Source organism: Mustelus asterias, chromosome 3, assembly GCF_964213995.1.
Source record: "Mustelus asterias chromosome 3, sMusAst1.hap1.1, whole genome shotgun sequence".
Lineage (NCBI taxonomy): Eukaryota > Metazoa > Chordata > Chondrichthyes > Carcharhiniformes > Triakidae > Mustelus > Mustelus asterias.
In genome coordinates this window covers 62,897,154-62,918,240 of record NC_135803.1, presented here as the reverse complement: position 1 = coordinate 62,918,240, position 21,087 = coordinate 62,897,154, and the positions used below count along the sequence as shown (strand labels likewise).

Below are 21,087 nucleotides of genomic sequence, written 5' to 3'. Positions count from 1 at the left end.
CATGTACTCCCTGTGTCTGCGTGGGTTTCCTCTGGGTGCTCTGGTTTCCTCCCAGATTCCAAAGGTGTGCAAGTTAGATGAATTTGCCACGCTAAATTGCCCCTTACTGTCCAAAGATGTATAGGTTAGGTGGATTAGCCATGGCAAATGTGCGGGGTTATAGGGATAGGGTGGGGAGGTGGACTTGGGTAAGGATGCCCGTTTGGAGAGTCAGTGGAGACTCGATGGGCTGAATGGCCTCCTCCTTCACTGTAGGGATACTATGGATTTTGTCCTAAAACTGCCTTTCAAACAACATTTTTGCTTAGCTGCCTGATATCTCCTTATGTGGCTTAATATTGCTCCTCTGAAGTGACTTGGGACAGATTGCAAAAGTAAAGGCACAATATAAATGCAAGATGTTGTCTTTACTGAGCCACCCCTCGATTAGGTAGGAAGAAATTGGCTTCTTGCTGGACATACCTGTGCTGTTGGAGTAGGCTTAGTTGCTATGGCCCATTGTTGAACATCCTGTTGGTATTTACTATCAAGTAACACTTGTAATGTTGGTGATGTACAAGAGAGAGTGAGGGTGGAGGGAAAGAGGAAGTACAATATGTTGGAGCTTGCCATCCCATGGTGGGTGGTGCGAGGTGGGCAAAAGAGGGAGAATTTAAAAATGGGCCGGTTCAAAGTAGGTTGGATTTTGGTTTGAGATTTTTAATACTTTGCATTCTAATTGACTCAAACCCATCCATTATTGTGGGGAGGGGTTAAAATTCTCCCCATAACTTGAATAAATGATTAGTGCCTTCAGGAATTTGGGAGGGTGGGGAGGAAAACAGATAGGGAATGATACTCATTGCATTCAAATCACAAATGTATTTGAAGGAGCTCTTCTATTAGAAAATGTGGAACTAAGCTGTTAGATTCAGGGAAGTATTGGGTTTAAGTGCCAATTTATGTTGATTATCTATGATTATAGATGATCCATACTCTAGGATTAACTGAGGAGAGCCAGTGTCCCCTTATTTGAGTGACTCCCAGCTGCCAATAAAAGCGTGCATTTGTGAACTTTGATTGAGGACAGGTTTAGGTGTGGCTATCATTCTCTATAGTATAGTTCAATAGACGAGAAAAAAGTACAATGGTGGCCGTCCAGCCTTAAAATCTCTACTTAAGAAACACAATGTTACTAGCAAGGAATGTACTTTAAATCTTGCAGAGCATATTGGGTGTTTCAGGTTTTGATTTAAGTTTATTGTTGGGCCCCTCCCTGACTTTGCTAAATACACGTATATAAAAATTAAATGAATACTGCAAGATATTCCCTGTTAACAACGCTGAGAATGCATTCTGAATGAAGAGATGTATTTCATTTTGATTTAATTTGTAAATGTACTTGTTTAGTGTGCACACCAAATTCATGAATCATTCTTGATGCGTCTGCAGCACTGACAGCAATGTACAGGGTACAATGTACGTGTTGTGTAAGCTCATACTCCTGTGCTGACTTGCTCTAAATAACAGGCCTGCAGATACAGGGTGCAGAACTGCACGGTTTTTTTTAACCTTGAGAAACAAAAATGTATTAATTGTTGGAGTGTGATTGGATGCATGCATGGATATGCAGTTTTGGATCGCTAGATATGAGGAACAGCAGTAACTAGAACTCTGGATTAGAATGGTGCCTTTGGAATCAACTGAAACCAAAACAAGGCACCCCTACTTGAATTAACATAACACCAGTTAACAGATGCAGTGGGAGTCACAAAATAACTTTTAATTCTCACTTTTAATGTGAGGATATTGCCCCGAGCAGCATCAGCAACTGCTGTTTGTCAGTGAACCTGCTGGAATGGCTGAAATTCTTTCAATACAGAATACATTGTCATCCAGTTTTTTTGCGTAGACCTGGAGTCCCATCAATTTTTCCCTCCAGGTGTCTTATGACACTACGGGGCAATTTTCACCTTATATTGTTCTCGGTCACTGGTGCAATTTTTGTTTTGGAGTAACGTTTTCTCTCAGCAGTGTACAGTGCTGATTAGGACACGATATTATTGTGTAGCTAAATAACTGTTGCAAATTGGTCTACTAAAGTTTACTGTTTTGAACAACAACCTTTTCGTCACTTTGGGTCTAACTCACCTGATTAATTGAGCAGACAGGTGAATGCAGTCATTTTTTCCATGGAAGCGGCAAGAGACAGAGAGCCAACCCCACCAAACTTTAATCTTGCTGCGTTTTTCAAAGTTAACAAATAATAAGGTTCGCTGTCGACTACCATAATTTATTTGAAATTCCTGAGTACTGTCCCTTTTTAAGCATTAATTCACCCATCTATTTAATGTTAGTGTTCAAAACCAAATTAATGTAATGCTGAATTTCCTAATGGCCATTGTATAATTATCACACTTCTACAATACCATCTTTGTTTACCAGTCATTGCTATGCTTGTTTATTCATGGGTTAAAAAGTACATTAACTCTTGGTATGTTTTAAATGCATTTGCAGTACGAATGTAGTCCCATGTTAACAAAAGTAAATTAATTATTGGGGTATGATAAAATGTATGATAACTGAGGAAATTGTGGAGGCATTGGTGGTGATCTTTCAGGAATCACTGGAGGCGGGGAGGGTCCCAGAGGACTGAAAAGTAGCTAATGTAACACCGCTGTTTAAGAAAGAGGAGGGGGGGGGGTGCGCAGCAGCAGCAGATGGGAAATTATAGGCCGGTTAGCTTGACTTCGGTCATTGGCAAGATTTTCGAGTCCATTATTAAAGATAAGATCGCGGAGTACTTAGAAGTGCATGATAAAGTAGGACTCAGTCAGCACGGCTTTGTCAAGGGGAGGTCATGTCTGACAAATCTGTTAGAGTTCTTTGAGGAGGTAACAAGGAAATTAGATAAAGGAAAACCAGTGGATGTGATTTATTTAGATTTCCAAAAGGCCTTTGACCAGGTGCCACTTAGGAGACTGTTAAATGAGTCAGAGCCCATGGTGTTAAGGGTAAGATCTGGCATGGATGGAGGATTGGCTGACTGGCAGAAGGCAGAGTGTGGGAATAAAGGGGTCTTTATCAGGATGGCAGCCGGTGACTATTGGTGTGCCTCAGGGGTCGGTGCTGGGTCCACAACTTTTCACAATATACATTAGTGATTTGGAAGAAGGAACTGAAGGCACTGTTGCTAAATTTGCAGATGATACAAAGAAATATAGAGGGACAGGTAGTATCAAGGAAGCAGGGGGGCTGCAGAAGGAATTGGACAGATTAGGAGAGTGGGCAAAGAAGTGGCAGATGGAATACAATGTGGAAAAGTGAGAGATTATGCACTTTGGAAGGAGGAATGGAGGCATAGACTATTTTCTAAATGGGGAAATGCTTAGGAAAGGGACTTGGGACCCCTTGTTCAAGATTCTCTTAAGGTTAACGGGCAGGTTCAGTCGGCAGTTAGGAAGGCAAATGCAATGTTAGCATTCATGTCGAGAGGGTTAGAATACAAGAGCAGGGATGTACTTCTGAGGCTGTATAAGGCTCTGATCAGACCCCATTTGGAATATTGTGAGCAGTTTTGGGCCCGTATCTAAGGAAGGATGTGCTGGACTTGGAAAGGGTCCAGAGGAGGTTCACAAGAATGATCCCTGGAATGAAGAGCTTGTCATATGAGGAACAGTCGAGGACTCTGGGTCTGTACTCATTGGAGTTTAAAAGGATGAGGGAGGATCGTATTGAAACTTACAGAATACTGCGCGGCCTGGACAGAGTGGATGTGGAGAGGATGTTTCCACTAGTAGGAAAAACTAGAACCAGAGGGCACAGCCTCAGGCTAAAGGGACGATCCTCTAAAATAGAGATGAGGAGGAATTTCTTCAACCAGAGAATGGTGAATCTGTGGAATTCTTTGCTGCAGAAGGTGGTGGAGGCCAGGTGATTGAGTGTCTTTAAGACAGAGATAGATTGGTTCTTGATTAATAAGGGGATCAGGGTTATGGGGAAAAGGCAGGAGAATGGGGATGAGAAAAATGTCAATAATGATTGAATGGTGGAGCAGACTCAATGGGCCGAGTGGCCTAATTCTGCTCCTATGTCTTATGGTCTTATTTAAAAAAATAATGAAATCACAGTTCCTGAAATTTAGATATACAATGTACCAGACTGCAGTAAATCAACTTTTGTTACAATTCTTTTAAACATCAGTGCAAATATAACAAATCTATTTCATTGGCAAGAAATGGGGAATATTAAGTAGATTCCAGAATTAATGAAGTGAAACCTATTAATGCAGTATGAGCAATGATGTAACAACATTGCATGATTTTGAATGTCCAAAACAAATTTTAAAATGTAATGGATTTTCTTGTGTTGTCCTAATTGTCCTCGCCCTAATATGTTGCCTTTTTTTCTTTTCTCAGTATTTAGTAAGTAACTCATGGTTTTTTTTTCAAATTATGCATTGTTTGGAATACCATGATTATGAGATGAATTAGAATATCTGCTATTTCCTTTGATTCTGTTGGATATCCTACAGTAACATCAGGACTATAACATGCAAATATGAACAAAGAATAATCTAGCGGAGGGACAGGCCCACCAAGCCTGCGCCAATTCCTAATCCTTATTTAGACCCACTACCTATTGCTCATACGTGGTTTCAATCCCTCTGTTTGCCTCCCATTCATGTGTCCATCAAGATACACTTTGAACGTTGCTAATGTGCCTGCTTCTACCACCTCTACTGGCAGTGCGTTCCAGGCACCCACCACCCTCTGTGTGAAAAACTTATCCTGCGCATCTCCCCAAAACTTTCCCCCCTCTCACCTTGAACCTGTGCCCTCTTGTAGTTGACCTTCCCACCCTGGGAAAAAGCCTCTGACTACCAACCCTATCTATGCCTCTCATAATTTTGTAGATCTCTATCAAGTCGCCCCTCAGCCTCTGTATTTCCGATGAAAAAAGTTTGAGTCTATCCAACCTCTCCTCATATCTAAGATCCTTCAGATCAGGCAACATCCTGGTGAACCCTCCTTGCACCCTATCCAAAGCCTCCACGTCCTCCTTATAGTGTAGTGACCAGAACTGCACGCAGTACTCTAAATGTGGTCTTACTAAAGTTTTATACAGCCGTAACATAGCTTGCTAACTTTTGTACTCAGTGCCCTGACCGATGAAGGCAAGCATGATGAATGCCTTCTTCACCATCTTATACATCTGTGTTGCCACTTCCAGGGATCTGTGGACCTGTCCGCCCAGATCCCTCTATGTCAATGCACCCAAGGGTTCTGCCATTTATTGTATAATTTGCACCTGAATTTGATCTTCCAAAATGCATCAGCTCATATTTGTCCAGATTATACTCCATCTGCCATTTCTCTGCCCAAGTCTACAATCTATCTATATCCTGCTTATCCTTAGACAATCCTTGTCACTATCTGCAACTGTGCCAATTTTTGTGTCATACACAAACATATTAATCAGACCACCCACATTTTCCTCCAGATCATTTATTTTTATATATAAATAGAAACAACAAAGGTCCAAGCACTGATCCCTGTGGAACACTACTAGTTACTAATCTCCATTCTGAAAAGCACCCTTCCGCCGCTACCCTCTGGTTTCTATGACCAAGTCAGTTCTGTATCCATCTAGCCACACACCCCAGATCCCATGAGACTTTACCTTTTGTACCAGCCTGCCATGAGGGACCTTTGCAAATGCCTTACTAAAGTCCATGTAAACAACATCCATTGCCTTTCCCTCATCAAGCATTCTTGTTACCTCCTCATGGCTAAACACTTGCACATAAGTTCTTTCCCTGTATTGTCAACATTGCAATTTTTGGAATGTGTACAAGTTGCCAGTAGAATCAGCATCAAGTATACTAGGCTGGTGTCAGAGATTATGCAGTGTTAATTTGGGTGTTGAAAAAGTAAATTCCATTTCAAAAGCACCTCCCCAAGCCACCGCAGATTTGTCTTTTGTCTTGTTTATAATTTTGCTTTCATCTGAATTCAGTTGGTGCCCCACCATCCAAACGCATAACCCCAGTCAACCCAAGGTCAAGCCCTGCCGTTGGTTACCATTAACCCACTCACCATTTTCATCCAAAAGATTAGATAATAACAAAGTTACGAATGCATGGAGGCAGGAGAACCATTGAATATGTACCATAATAAGAATTAATGTTGGAGGACCAATAATTTACCAAAAATTCTGTTTGTATGGCTGCCATAATTTGCTGCTGAGCTGTTGGTGCTTGTTTACACATTTCCTTGACATATCAATCATTTGAGACAAATGCAAATACTTGTACATTGCAGAGTTTGTGGTGACTCATTTGATCAGCATGTTGGTGCACTGACATACTGTGCCTCTGATGGGAAGAACACAAATTCATGTTCATTGATTGCTCAATGGTGCGTCCATAGTCATAGTTTGGTCTTTGCATTCTCTTTGGAGGGAAAATCAGAGACTGAGACAACATAATTCCAGTGATCTATTTCCATAACAAAAACACTGATCCAAGTTGGCTAAGTGTTTAATTGATTGGAATTTGTACTTTACGAACCCCTGCCGGGCGTGTCTTCGGTAGGATGTGGGGGAGGAGGCACGTCAAATGTGACAGGTGCTATTCCACCACCTTTCCTCCCTCTTTCTGAATTAAGTAACAATTAAGTGATTCATTCATTTTCACCATCCTTGGGTGAAAAAGCAAGAGAGAAGGGGCGGTACCTCCTTCGGGGAGTGTCCTGTGTACTTTGGGGACACCTCCAGGATGGTACCTCAGCTTTGTGCCTTCGCTTTCCCTCCAAAACTTGATAGAAACCATCTTTCCCCCCCACCACCTACCCACTCCCACATCTCCCCATGCTCTAATTCCTGCCCACTCAATATGCCTGGACTCGTCTCACTCCTGAGTCCATGATGTAATTTTTGTGGAACTGCTTACTGTCCCAGCAACACTCACTACTGAATTCTGATGGTGCTGGGATTGCAAGAGCTGCTGGCCAATCAGATTAACCAACAGCTCTCGAGGATGGGACTTCCACTGAGGGGCGGAAGCCCCACTTTTGGCTTGTTAAGTCTCACTCTCGGGCAGTATTATCACTGCGGTAGAGCCTTTTTAAAACTTGGTCAGTCTAATGTGTGGGGCGAGCCATCAGCCAGCCCTCCATAAAATTCATCCCCTATAAATTTTTTGCAACAACATTTGTAAGTCTGGCCTAAAGTCTCGCGTGCTGAAGCATTAGCAAATTATTACAAGTGTACATAATATAAATCATTCAGCACTTTGATAGTCTGCTGAGATACCTCTCCGATGTTAATATGTTGTGGAAACAGATACCAGCTACGTTTGTTTAGCTTATTAAATCTACTTTCGCCAATTTTTCATGCGAGAAAATATTTCTTAGCAAACTATTTTGTCCTTGACAATAAAATTATCAAGGAAATTGAAGATAAATGGTACAATGCAAGACTTGAATGATTCATTTCTACTTGGGATGTTGAGAAGAGAACTTGTTTTGTGATACAGTGCTCTTATCTTTTATTATGAAAATATTCCCCTGTGTTTCTACCTTGCAGTTTCTCCATCCTCTTGATGAAACACAATTGAAAAAGCTCAGCAGAGGGGAAAACTGGGAGTGATGTAGATAAACAGAAATGCACTGCTAACATCAGACATGGTGGATAGTCTAGAAGAGAAGCAAGTAATTTGTAGTGTTATAGAAGTTCCCTGTAGTTGCTGGTAGCTCTGACCAATCAATACCTGAATTGTTCCTTATTTTAGTCAGCTTCATTGCTCCATGTAAGTTCTGGAAACTAGATGATAGATATTGTAGTATGATTTACTCGGTGAGCACTGCTGCTTCACAGCGCCAGGGACCTTGGTTCAATTCCAGCCTTGGGTGACTGTCTGTGTGGAGCTTGCACATTCTCCTAGTGTCTGTGTGGGTTTCCTCTGGGTGCTCTGGTTTCCTCCCACACTCCAAAGATGTGTGGGTTAGGTTGATTAGGTTGGCCATGCTAAATTGCCTCCTTAGCGTCAGGGGGTTTGGCAGAGTTAATACGGGGCTAGGGCCTTGATGGGATTGTTGTCAGTATAGGTTTGTTTGGCTGAATGGCCTCCTTTTGCGCTGCAGGAATTCTGTGATTCTTTTGGAACAGAAAATGCTGAAAAGGCTCAGCAGGTCTGGCAGTATCTGTGGAAAGAGAAACAGTATTAACAAGTCTGTATGATTCTTCTTCAGAGCTTGGAAGTGCTTTTCTCTTCACCGATGCTGCCAGACCTGCTGCGTCTTTCCAGCATTTTCTGTTTTTATTTCAGATTTATAGCATCCATAGTATTTTGCTTTAACTTGTATTGAATGTGTCCACTGGGGATTTTTGCCCGAAGAGTGTTGCAGTGTTTCCACTTGTTTATGGAAGGAATCAATCAACCATCATTTTATTGTAAAAACAGATTTTGTGAAATGAGTCTATGGGATCATTTCTGTGAAAATAGTTGATTTAGAATCATAGAAACCCTACAGTGCAGAACGAGGCCATTTGGCCCATCGAGTCTACACTGACAACAGTCTGCTGAGATACCTCTCCGATGTATCCCTGGGCCCTATCCCTGGAACCCCACATATTTACCCCGCTAATCCCCCAAACCTACGCATCCTGGGACACTAAGGGGCAATTTAGCATGGCCAATCAACCTAACCCACACATCTTTTGGAGTGCATTGGAAAATTTGCTTCATTTTAAAGTACGCGATGTATGTTTAGCTCTGTGAGGCAGGTGCAGCTTCATGTATATTGTGATTTTCTAATTTTTTTTCAAACACACAATTCGATGGGAGAAGTATATGTGCCTCCTTTGGTACTGATTTTATGTCACATTGAGTTATTAATAAAACTCAAAGTATCTTAAACATGTCAATCAACTGGAACATTTCTGTTGTACTACCAAGTCTTTCCTGCTGATACATGATATAGATCCTTTTCTCAGGCTGTAGATTGTCTATGTGCTGCTGTTCAGCTACATAATCCACAGGTTTGACATCACTTTCCATGTTTAACCTGAGGAGATAGAGCTCTACCTCATCACCACTTCTCACGACTACTCCACTCCTAATGCATCGTCAGTCTGCTGCAATTGTGGATGAGCTGGAATTTGCTCCAATTAGGATTGGAAAGATTGTAGCCATAGGGTGGTATCTGCCAGTCCTGCTAGCAATGGGAAGTTTGGTGGGCGGGAGAACTGAATTTAGCGTGAGGCCAAAGATCAGTTTCCTGATGTTGGGATGAAGTCAGGAATTTTGTTCTTGGGGCTTTAAAGGCAGGTTAAGCTTCCAAGTGAGCAATGTCTGGAAGCCCTTTGGAAGGGCTTTACAAGATTAAAAAGCATGATACCCTGCAACTGATGCAGGATTATGGACGTGAAATTCCTGGCACATATTCAGTGCCGATCATAGAATCCCTACAGTGCAGAAGCAGGCCATTTGGCCAGTCAAGTCTGTGCTGACACTCCAACAGGGCATCTTACCCAGACCTTATCCCTGTAACCCCACATATTTACCCAACTAATCCCCCTAACCTACACTTATATGACACCAAGGGACAATTTAGCATGGACAGTCAAGCTAACCTGCGCATTTTTGGACTGTGGGAGGAAGCCGAAGCACCCGGAGGAAATCCACAGTCATGCAAATTCTCAGTTTGCAATGAGAGTAGACTGTGCACTTACCCTGGTGGAATACAACAGATTATTCATCCTCTTCCAACAATGCTGAGCATTTCTGTGCTGGGCCCCATGGGTGCAAATCTCCATTGTGACCTCCATTAATGATACACCGTGCTCAGAAATGAGGGGATCTTGCTGCCATTCCAGGGAAACAATACTGCCCGCCCGCCCTTGAACAGCTTAGAGGACTAGGACCGTGGGGCTACACATTTTCCTCATTGGAGCAGCCAGTCTGAAGCTCCTAGTCTGCACTGAGTGAATGGCTTTCAGTGTGTCCTTTAAGTATAGCACCCATTACCTACGAGGTAATGGCAGCGACGTCATTCCTGCCCTGCCACAGGATTTGCCATGTTCTCCATGGGTACACAGGGACTGAGCTGAAATGTGCAAGATTCTACATGGTTAACCACACACCTCCCCTCCCTCCTCCCTCCAAAGGAAATCACTGCACCTTCCACTCCCACACTGATCTTGGACTCCAGAATGAAAATTCCGGTTATTGTTTTTGGCCCTCACTTATCTTTCTCTAAATTTGGGTATAGTGCTGTGATGTAACCTATTTCATTCAGCAGAAAATATATTCTGCTTTACAAGTAGTTGTGAGGCATGCTGTCAAAGCTTTTTGTCTTGCACTCAACAGGACAGATTCGTAAGAATCCCAATTGTAAAGGAAACAGCAGTTCATACTTCATGAGGATAGACTGCTGATTGGTTGCCAAGTGGACTCTTGTAGAGATGTTGCCATGGAGAATGCACTAGGGAACAGTTAACTGCCAAGCCTTTGCTTAAATTCAAACCAGGCACGTCAACTCTGGTCAAGGTATTGCCCTAGGGAGTGGCTGTCCCCCAAGCTTTTCTTTAATTCAAAAAGGTGCAACATGTGGACATGCTATTTCTATCTGCTAAGGAGAGGGCTCTGTGTGTGACTACATGTAGCTTTTAGTACTGGTACGTGAGCCACACTTGGTATTCTCGTGAATCTGTTCTGATGAGTACAAGATGAAAAGCTTTGACTGCTGGTCTCGCTTTTCGGCAATATTGAGGTTTACAATGAAATTCTTGAAATTAATTTTCTTTTGAGATTACACTTGGGGCAGGCTCAAAAATTCCATTGAAGTTCAATGTTGTCTATAAACTGACAATCTTGTGTATTTTGGCAATATATTAATGAACCAACACAATATCTTCAAGCATGGTTTTTCAAATTGTTCGTTATTTGGATCTCTAATTATAATGCCATAAGAATGTTTATTTTTTTGCACATGCATGAACAGATAATTTGCTATTGATCGTGATGGTTGAGTTTTGTTAAAGTGCCTTTTACATTTGCCCTTAAAGAAAGAAGCTATTTGAACTAAATTCCAAAGTTCTTGTACATCAAAGGTTATTTAAGACAGGTGTAATCTTGTCTACAAGAAGAATTTTTTAAAGATTGGTTTGAGGCAGAGGGATTGAAAATGTTGTATAATGTATTAGTGGTGTTATTTTAAAGAGCAGAGGACTTGTTTTTGAAGTCTCCAGTGCATGGATCAAAGGATTGTGTAATGAACCAGAAGTAATAAACCGCCTGCAAACATAGATAAATTTACATCCTTATGATAGATACCATAGAAGTTTCAGTTCTAAAATGAGCAGTTTACAGTCCATGGAGATCCTCTTTTTTTTCAAGATTTTGTACACAGAGGACCCGTTAAGTTGAAGTGAGAAACTGCTGCACACAAAATAGTTGATGTGGCAGAATATATGATCGGAAAGGCTGGTTATGGGCAGTTTGCCACAGTTTTCCAGTAAATGCATTTTATGGTAGCTTTTGTGCATTATTTTTAAAATTCATTACATCTATTCAGTGCATTTATAGGATAGATAAGGATGAGAAAATATAATTGGACAATCTTAGCTCATTGCTATAGAAATAATCTACATCCACACCATTGAGGAGGTGTGGAATCTCTCCACATTGCAGAATACGGCTCTTTTGTAAGTTGTCCCGGGTTTTTTCCTCCACTGTCCTAGCTGGAATGCCATTCCACCTCTCAATCATTCTGTAGGCAAGAACGTCCTTGTATCCATCCTAAATTTTCTCATTTAAATGTTTTATTTTTAAAAAAATGTTCATCCTTGTTTTCAAATCCTTTCATGGCCTCATCTTCCCCTTGAGCTCATCCAATTCTGGATAATCCCTCATTATTAATCACTCCATCATTGTATGTGACATAAGCTCTGTGTAAGAATTCCTGTTCATCTCTTAATAACAACTGCAGTGTTTATTAATATTTGACTACAATACAGAGGCTTGCAGCCTCATGGCTGCCGGTCAGCTTCCGAGAATGTTCTGGAACAGAAACCCGAGCTCACCAGGGTGATCCCCTACTCAGCTCCCTGATTGGTTCCCTGAATCATGTGACCCTTGCTCTACAGATGGATCCTTAAAGGGACAGTCAGCATGCCCGGGAATTCTCTCCCTATGCTTCTGCTTCCGGCTTCACTTTTCTCCTTTAAGACATTCCTTAAAATCTACCTCTTTGACCAAGCACTTGGTCATTTGACCTGATATCTCCTTATGTCATTTAGTGTCATTTTATTTTATAATGCTCCTATGAAATGCTCTGGGCATTTTATTACATTAAAGGTGCTCCATAAATATAACTGGCTCTTGTTTGAACCTGTGTCTCTTTGTACTTCTGTCATAGTTTAACTTGAAGTAATGTTAATTACATTTAATTAACATTAGAATACCAATTACTACCTTGCATCAGTTTCCCAGAGTTGCTGCCTTTCAAACAACTGTGGTATTTTGTACATAAAATTGTGAAAATGTAGTTTTCCAAGTGCTTTAATGGGCAGTCTAAAATGTAGTGTTTGTTTTTAAAACCGCAACTGAAGACCTAATAGTCTTGTTTCACATCGCTGATAGACATTAAATGCTGTTAAGTGTTAAACAGAAGGAAGAAAATTGGGTGTTATACAGTCCATGAATGGTGTTGATAAAGCCAAGACTGAAGTTTCGACATCGGTATACTCAATGCTGAAACATTCAACAATAAAAAGTCCACAAAACGAACAAAATTCTGACTTGCCTAGAAACGTGATAGAATGGAGTATTGTGTGCAGTTTTAGTGTACTTATCTGAGGAAGGATGTCCTTGCTATATAGGGAGTACTGAGCAAAGGTTTACCAAGCTGATTCCTGGGATGGCAGGTCTGTCATATGAGGAGAGACTAAATTGGTTAGGATTATATTCACTGGAGTGTAGAATAGTGAGAGGGGATCCGATAGAAACTTATAAAATTCTAACAGGATTAGACAGGGTAGAGTCAGAAAGAATGTTCCCAATGGTGGGGAGTCCAGAACTAGGGGTCATAGTTTGAGGATGAGAGGTAAACCTTTTGGAACTGAGATGAGGAGAAATTTCTTCACCCAGAGGGTGGTAAATGTGTGGAATTCGCGACCACAGAATGTAGCTGATGCCAAAACATTGGCTGATTTCAAGAAGAAATTAGATATAGTTCTTGGGGTTAAAGGGATCAAGGGATATGGGAGGAAGGGGGAATCTAGATATTGAATTAAATGAGCAGCTATGATCAAAATGAATGGCGGAGCAGGCTCAAAGGGCCGAATGGCTTCTAGTTTCTATGTAATGCAAATCTGAGGAAGTCCTGATTACAACTGTATTCAGTTCTGATCACTGAGAAACAAAATAGATATCCCTGCGCCCGGAGGCAGGGTAGAGAAGCTTCACAAGGCTGGTTCCAGTGTCATGATTCTGAGGAAATGCTTGGGTATTTCAGTCACAGAAGGAAGTATGTTAAGGAAATGGACATGATAAATATGAAATATAATTTGTAAATTAAATTGCATTGATTTGGTGAGGAGGTTCAAACCAAGACAAAGCAAATTTAAATTTGAAATACTTCTTCACACGAAGAGTGGTTAGCACTGCTGCTTCACAGCTCCAGGGTCCCAGGTTCGATTCCCGGCTCGGGTCACTGTCTGTGTGGAGTTTGCACATTCTCCTCGTGTCTGCGTGGGTTTCCTCCGGGTGCTCCGGTTTCCTCCCACAGTCCAAAGATGTGCGGGTTAGGTTGATTGGCCAGGTTAAAAATTGCCCCTTAGAGTCCTGAGATGCGTAGGTTAGAGGGATTAGCAGGTAAATATGTGGGGGTAGGGCCTGGGTGGGATTGTGGTCGGTGCAGACTCGATAGGCCGAATGGCCTCCTTCTGCACTGTAGGGTTTCTATGATTTCTATGATTTCTATGACTTGGAATTAACTTAAGATAGATAAGTGGAGACAAATGCTCTGGTCCCAGTTAAGAGCAATTATGCATTGAATTGGGAAAACTTGTAAGGTCTTTCCAGATGGACAAGTTAAGATGATCTTCCTTAGCTGTAATCTTGTGACTATAAGTAGCCACAGATTATGTGTACCATTAAGCTTATTTCTACCAATAGATTTAATGCAACGTAGTAGAGGATTACTGTGATTTGATTAGTAAGTTTGTGGATGACACAAGATTGATAGATTTGCGGATAGCGGTGAGGACCATCAGAGGATGTAGCAGGACACAGATCGTTTGGACGGAGAGATGGCAGATGGAGTTTAATCTGGAAAAATGTGAGGTAATGCATCTTGGAAGGTCTAATACAGATAGGAAATATACAGTAAATGGCAGAACCCTTAAAAGTGTTGATCGGCAGAGGAATCTGGGTGTACAGGTACACAGGTCACAAAGTGGCAACGCAGGTGGAGAAGGTAGTCAAGAGGGCATAAGGCATGCTTGCCTTCATCGGCTGGGACGTTGAGTTTAAAAATTGGCAAGTCATGTTGCAGCTTTATAGAACTTTAGTTAGGCTGCACTTGGAATATTTCCGTGTTCAATTCTGGTCACCACACTACCAGAAAGATGTGGAGGCTTTGGAGAGGGTACAGAAAAGATTTACCAGGATTTTGTCTGGTATGGAGGGTATGAGCTATGAGGAGAGGTTGGAGAAACTTGGTTTGTTCTCACTGGAACGACAGCGGTTGAGGGGCGACCTGATGGAAGTCTACAAGATTATGAGGGCACGGACAGAATGGATAGTCGGAAGCTTTTTCCCAGGGAAGAGTCAATTACGGGGGGGTATACGTTTAAGGTGCGAAGGGCAAGGTTTAAAAGGAGATGTACAAGGCAAGTTTTTTACACAGAGGGTGGTGGGTGCCTGGAACTTGCTGCCGGGGGTGGTAGTGGAAGCAGATATGATAGTGAATTTTAAGGGGCCTCTGGACAAATACATGACTAGGATGGGAATGGAAGGATATGGTCCCCGGAAGTGTAGGGGATTTTTAGTTCAGTCGGGCAGCATTGTTGGTGCAGGCTTGCAGGGCCGAAGGGCCTGTTCCTGTGCTGTAATTTTCTTTGTTCTTGTTCTTAGGAGTGGAAAATGTGACCCGTCTCCGGAGAGAGCAGTATTGGGACTTGCTTTGTGGTCAAACCTCTTAACATCAACTTTGACACTCTGAGTAGACAATCTTTGTTCCTATGCATCAGTTAAATATTTGTTTACAAAGCTAATAGTATAGTCAAGGACTCAATTATGCATTAGAATTAAAACACCGGCATCTTAAAGTAAGGACTTATTGTGTTTGTATTGCTAAAACAGAGTATATAATACATCTCTGTTCACTCTTTCCCCAAAATGCGATGCCATTTTTAGGTGTACATTAGGGAAAACAGGAGAAATAATGGTGTTTTGAAACCACTTCTTATGGAAGGTTAATACGTTTTTTTTTAAAGCTGTCAGTTAGCCAAGATTTACTGCTATAAGTAGTCACATCTCTGTTGTAACATGCTAGTTTGAACCTATTGGCCGGAATTCCGTGGTCTGACACACCCCACTACTGCTGCCAGCGAGAACAGAGTAATTGGCCCTCAACCAGATCTTCATATACTGTTGTGGGATTGGATAATCCCAGCGTTGGGAGAGATTGGAGAATTTTGGCCATGGTTCTGCATTTTTATTCCATCCCAGACTTCCAGCCAGATGAATATCCCAGCCTGGTAGATAGAATCATAGAATCCTACAGTGCAGGAGGAGGCCACTCGGCCCATCGAGTCTGCTCCGACCACAATCTTGCCCACACCCTATCCCCATAACACCATGCATTTACCCTAGCTAGTCCCTCTGACACTAAGGGGCAATTTAGCATGGCCAATCCACCTAACCCGCACATCTTTGGACTGTGGGAGGAAACTGGAGCACCCAGAGGAAACCCACGCAGACATGGGGAGACTGCAAACTCCACACTGACAGTGACCCAAGCCAGGAATCAAACCCGGGTCCCTGGTATTGAGGCAGCAGTGCTAGCCACTGTGCTGCCCATTGACAAATTGTGGTTAATCAGTAAGCACAATTTCTAGGGTATGCAATGGTGAAAAATTACTAAATTGACTAGTGTTCCAGGTATATTCTGATGTCTCCATTCCATGCAAAGCCTGAACGTGTTGTGTGTTTGACTGGCTTGAAGCTACAGGAAACTCTGAAGGAAACGTTAGGAAAGTTAGTACCATGAATTAGCACCATCCCATCTCTGGCACCTCTTTTCAAAGAAGTTTGAATGTGTGGGGGTGTATGTGGGAATCTTGGGTAAAATTAGTTTTCACAAGACAGTTAAGCAGTGAAATTGTGTTTACACCTCATCGCTTACCTCATTTTAATTGGCAAGTCTTGCTCAAATACAGCAGAAAACAGATGTTGATGGAAATGGTGCGGGGTAGCTCCTTAGTCATCTCATCACATTCTAAGCTTGTTCCCATAGTTGTATCTATAGGATGTTACCTGCAGTCTTTCAATCCTGATCCATTGAATATACTGTAGACAATATATCTGCCGCATGGAAATGTTTATAAACCTTTACTTCTGGACTGGAAGAAAGTAAAGCACTCAAACATGCGTCGCATATTTCTCTTTGCTTATGAAGTTAGATTTATTAGTGACTTATTTGTTCTTGTCAAGCTGCTTAGTATGTTGTTTCCCCAGCTCTGAACAGATGTATTCCTTCAATGTTTGTTGGTCATTTGGCTGTATGTGTAACTCCATATACAGTTGAATGAGATGTGGAAACCTGATAACCTATGTTCATCATTGTGTGGTGTAAGGTTTTCAAACAGTGAAGGAAGTTATTCTGAAAGTGGACAACGTCCTTTTTTCAATCTCTACACGCAATGGGTTGTAAGCCTGAATGCCAAACAATCTATTAAATTTGGAGACTATTGTGAAACCATGTTTTATGATTTTTGAATTTATTGTCTCCCAATTTAATTTATAAAAAAAAGACTAAAGCCACATTCCAATGAGTTGAGAGTGCAGTCATTTGCATTACTGTACCTTCTACAATCCGAATACCATTGAAATGAAGACAACCTATCCAAAAAGCAGCACCAGAAACAATTGCCTTGAAGGAGTACGAATGGAGGCCATCTCCTATCCAATTAGTAAAGCACCCAATCACGAGGGGCATTGGGGTTATTCCTACTTGTTTGAGCACGGCCTTCTTTCCTTATAACATTTGTCAGAACCCCTTCTGTTAATAAGCTACATTATGTAACCGCAGCCTTGTTTCAGGTTCGCTGAAACAAGCTGCTAATGTCTAATTTTTCTTACCTATCTGGTCTGTTGACTTTATATATTTCATGGCTGAATATGATGTATGCCACAGTGGGAATTACTAATGAGTCATAAATCTACTCTGGACCAACAGAGCTTTTTCTTAGTCTGGCTAAAATGATCTAATTTCCATCTAAATTCACAATTAAGCTATTGATATAGCCTAATTCAAGTGCCAATATTTGGTGCTTTTCCTCCTTAGCTGGAACCTGTGCTGCTCATGAATTCAAGAAGCTGCATGTAGAACTTTTGAAAGTTTCAAAGATATTTCTTTCCTTTTTAAACGAAAAGAAGTTGCATATTAGGCTGATAACATAAAACTGCTTCAGTTCTCAAATAAATTATCTGAGAAACAGAAATGGGCTATTCAACCTCTCAGGCCTGTTCCATGGCTCCATTAGAACATGGCCAACCAATACCTCAACTTCATTTGCTTACTTATCTTTTTGACTTGATTTATTATTGTCACATGTATTAGTATACAGTGGAAAGTATTGTTTCTTGCACATTATACAGACAAAGCATACCGTACATAGAGAAGGAAAGGAGAGGGGGCAGAATGTAGTGTCGCAGTCGAACAAAGAACAATACAGCACAGGAACAGGCCCTTCGGCCCTCCAAGCCCGTGCCACTCCCTGGTCCAAACTAGACCATTCTTTTGTATCCCTCCATTCCCACTCCGTTCATATGGCTGTCTAGATAAGTCTTAAACGTTCCCAGTGTGTCCGCCTCCACCACCTTGCCTGGTAGCGCATTCCAGGCCCCCACCACCCTCTGTGTAAAATATGTCCTTCTGATATCTGTGTTAAACCTCCCCCCCCTTCACCTTGAACCTATGACCCCTCGCGAACGTCACCACTGACCTGGGGAAAAGCTTCCCACCGTTCACCCTATCTATGCCTTTCATAATTTTATACACCTCTATTAAGTCTCCCCTCATCCTCCGTCTTTCCAGGGAGAACAACCCCAGTTTACCCAATCTCTCCTCATAACTAAGCCCCTCCATACCAGGCAATATCCTGGTAAACCTCCTCTGTACTCTCTCCAAAGCCTCCACGTCCTTCTGGTAGTGTGGCGACCAGAACTGGATGCAGTATTCCAAATGCGGCCGAACCAACGTTCTATACATCTGCAACATCAGACCCCAACTTTTATACTCTATGCCCCGTCCTATAAAGGCAAGCATGCCATATGCCTTCTTCACCACCTTCTCCACCTGTGACGTCACCTTCAAGGATCTGTGGACTTGCACACCCAGGTCCCTCTGCGTATCTACACCCTTTATGGTTCTGCCATTTATCATATAGTTCCTCCCTACATTATTTCTACCAAAATGCATCACTTCGCATTCATCAGGATTGAACTCCATCTGCCATTTCTTTGCCCAAATTTCCAGCCTATCTATATCCTTCTGTAGCTTCTGACAATGCTCCTCACTATCTGCAAGTCTTGCCAATTTTGTGTCGTCCGCAAACTTACTGATCACCCCAGTTACACCTTCTTCCAGATCATTTATATAAATCACAAACAGCAGAGGTCCCAATACAGAGCCCTGCGGAACACCACTAGTCACAGGCCTCCAGCCGGAAAAAGACCCTTCCACTACCACCCTCTGTCTTCTGTGACCAAGCCAGTTCTCCACCCATCTAGCCACCTCCCCCTTTATCCCATGAGATCCTACCTTTTTCACCAGCCTACCATGAGGGACTTTGTCAAACACTTTACTAAAGTCCATATAGACGACATCCACGGCCTTTCCCTCGTCAACCATTCTGGTCACTTCTTCAAAAAACTCCACCAGGTTAGTGAGGCATGACCTCCCTCTCACAAAACCATGCTGACTATCGTTAATGAGTTTATTCCTTTCTAAATGCGCATACATCCTATCTCTAAGAATCCTCTCCAACATAGCTCCAACACAGTCATAGCTAGGAGTAGAGAAAGATCAACTTAATATGAGGTATGTCCATTCAAAAGTCTGATGGCAGCAGGAAAGAAGCAGTTCTTGAGTCGGTTAATATGTCCTCAGACTTTTGTATCTTTTTCCCGACGGAAGAAGGTGGAAGCGAGTATGTTGGGGTGAATGGGATCCTTGATTATGTTGGCTGCTTTCCGAGGCAGTGGGAAGTGTAGACAGAGTCAATGGATCAGAGGTTGGTTTGCGTGATGGACTGGGTTTAGTTCACGACCCTTTGTAGTTTCTTGCAGTCTTGAACAAAGCAGGAGCCATACCAAGCTGTGATACACCATAGAAAGCATTCTTTCTGGTTGTATCTGTAAAAGTTGGTGAGAGTTGTAGCAGACATGCCAAATCTCCTTAGCGTCCTGAGAAAGTAGAGGCTTTGGTGGGCTTTCTTAACTATAGTGTCAGCATGGAGACACCAAGACAGGTTGTTGGTGATCTGGACACCTAGAAACTTGAAGCTCTCGACCATTTCCACTTCGTCCCCGTTGATGTAGACAGGGGGACCCATCTTCCATGCTATTCTCACCTAATAAAAGCCTGTCCATCTGAGTCTTGAAATTCTTATTGATTTAGCATTCACAGCCTTTTGGGGAGACTATTCAATGTTTCTGTGACCTGCTGCTCATAACATTAATCCTCTCTGTGTTGGGTAAACCAAAGATAGATGAAATAATTGTTTGTGATCACCTGTCTTAATATCGTCTGTGGCTCGGCATCAGTTTTTGTGTGGAATCCCAATCATGGAAACATAAAACCCCTACAGTGCAGAAGAGACCATCTGGCCCATGGAGCCTGCACCAACTCTCTGAAAGGACATCCCACCCAGGCCCTCCCCTGTGCCCTACCCCATAACGTGGAGATGCAGGCATTGGACTGGGGTAAGCACAGTAAAAAGTCTCACAACACCAGGTGAAAGTCCAACAGGTTTATTTGATAGCACAAGCCACAAGTTTTCGGAGCGCTGCTCCTTCATCAGGTGAGTGGGAGTCGTGTTCACAAACAGGGCATATAAAGACACAAATTCAATTTACAAGATAATGGTTGGAATGCGAGTCTTTACAGGTAATCAAGTCTTAAAGGTACAGACAATGTGAGTGGAGAGAGGGTTAAGCACAGGTTAAAGAGATGTGTATTGTCTCCAGCCAGGACAGTTAGTGAGATTTTGCAAGCCCAGGCAAGTCGTGGGGGTTACAGATAGATCACTAAATCTACTCTCCTGCCTTATCTCAACCCTTAATTCCCCTGCTGATAATAGTCTATCAATCTCAGTCTTGAAAATGTTCAAGGACTCGACCTCCACAGCTTCCTGGGATAAAGAGTTCCAAAGATTGACTATTTGAGAGAAGAAATTCTTCCTCAAATCCATCTTAAATGAGCAGTCCCTTATTCTGCAACCAAGTCCCCTGGTCTACACACGCCCATGAGTGAAAACATCCTCCCAACATTTACCCTGTCTAACCCCCCTAAGAATCTTGTATGTTTCAATCATACTCCAAGGTGTACAGGTGCAATCTTTTTAATCTTTCCTCCTCGCAGTCCCTCCATAACCGGGATCGTCCTAGTAAATCTCCTCTGTACTACCTCCTGTGATATATCTTTTCTTAAATAAGGAGACCAAAATGGTACACGGTATTCTGAACATTTTTCTGTATCTCGACCGTGAACTATCTAATCATTTTTATCACCTCAATTATTGCAACCTTCTAAATGCAAAGGACTGCAACTCATTTATGGAACTGTTCTCATTTTTAAAACCCCTATGTCCCAG

General features: G+C 42.1%; 1 protein-coding gene across 4 annotated transcripts in view; it reads left to right on the top strand.

Annotated features, from left to right (window-relative positions):
* Positions 1–21,087, top strand: part of LOC144491354 (SH2/SH3 adapter protein NCK1-like) — a 211,749-nt gene that overhangs the window by 167,585 nt on the left and 23,077 nt on the right. The window lies entirely within an intron of this gene.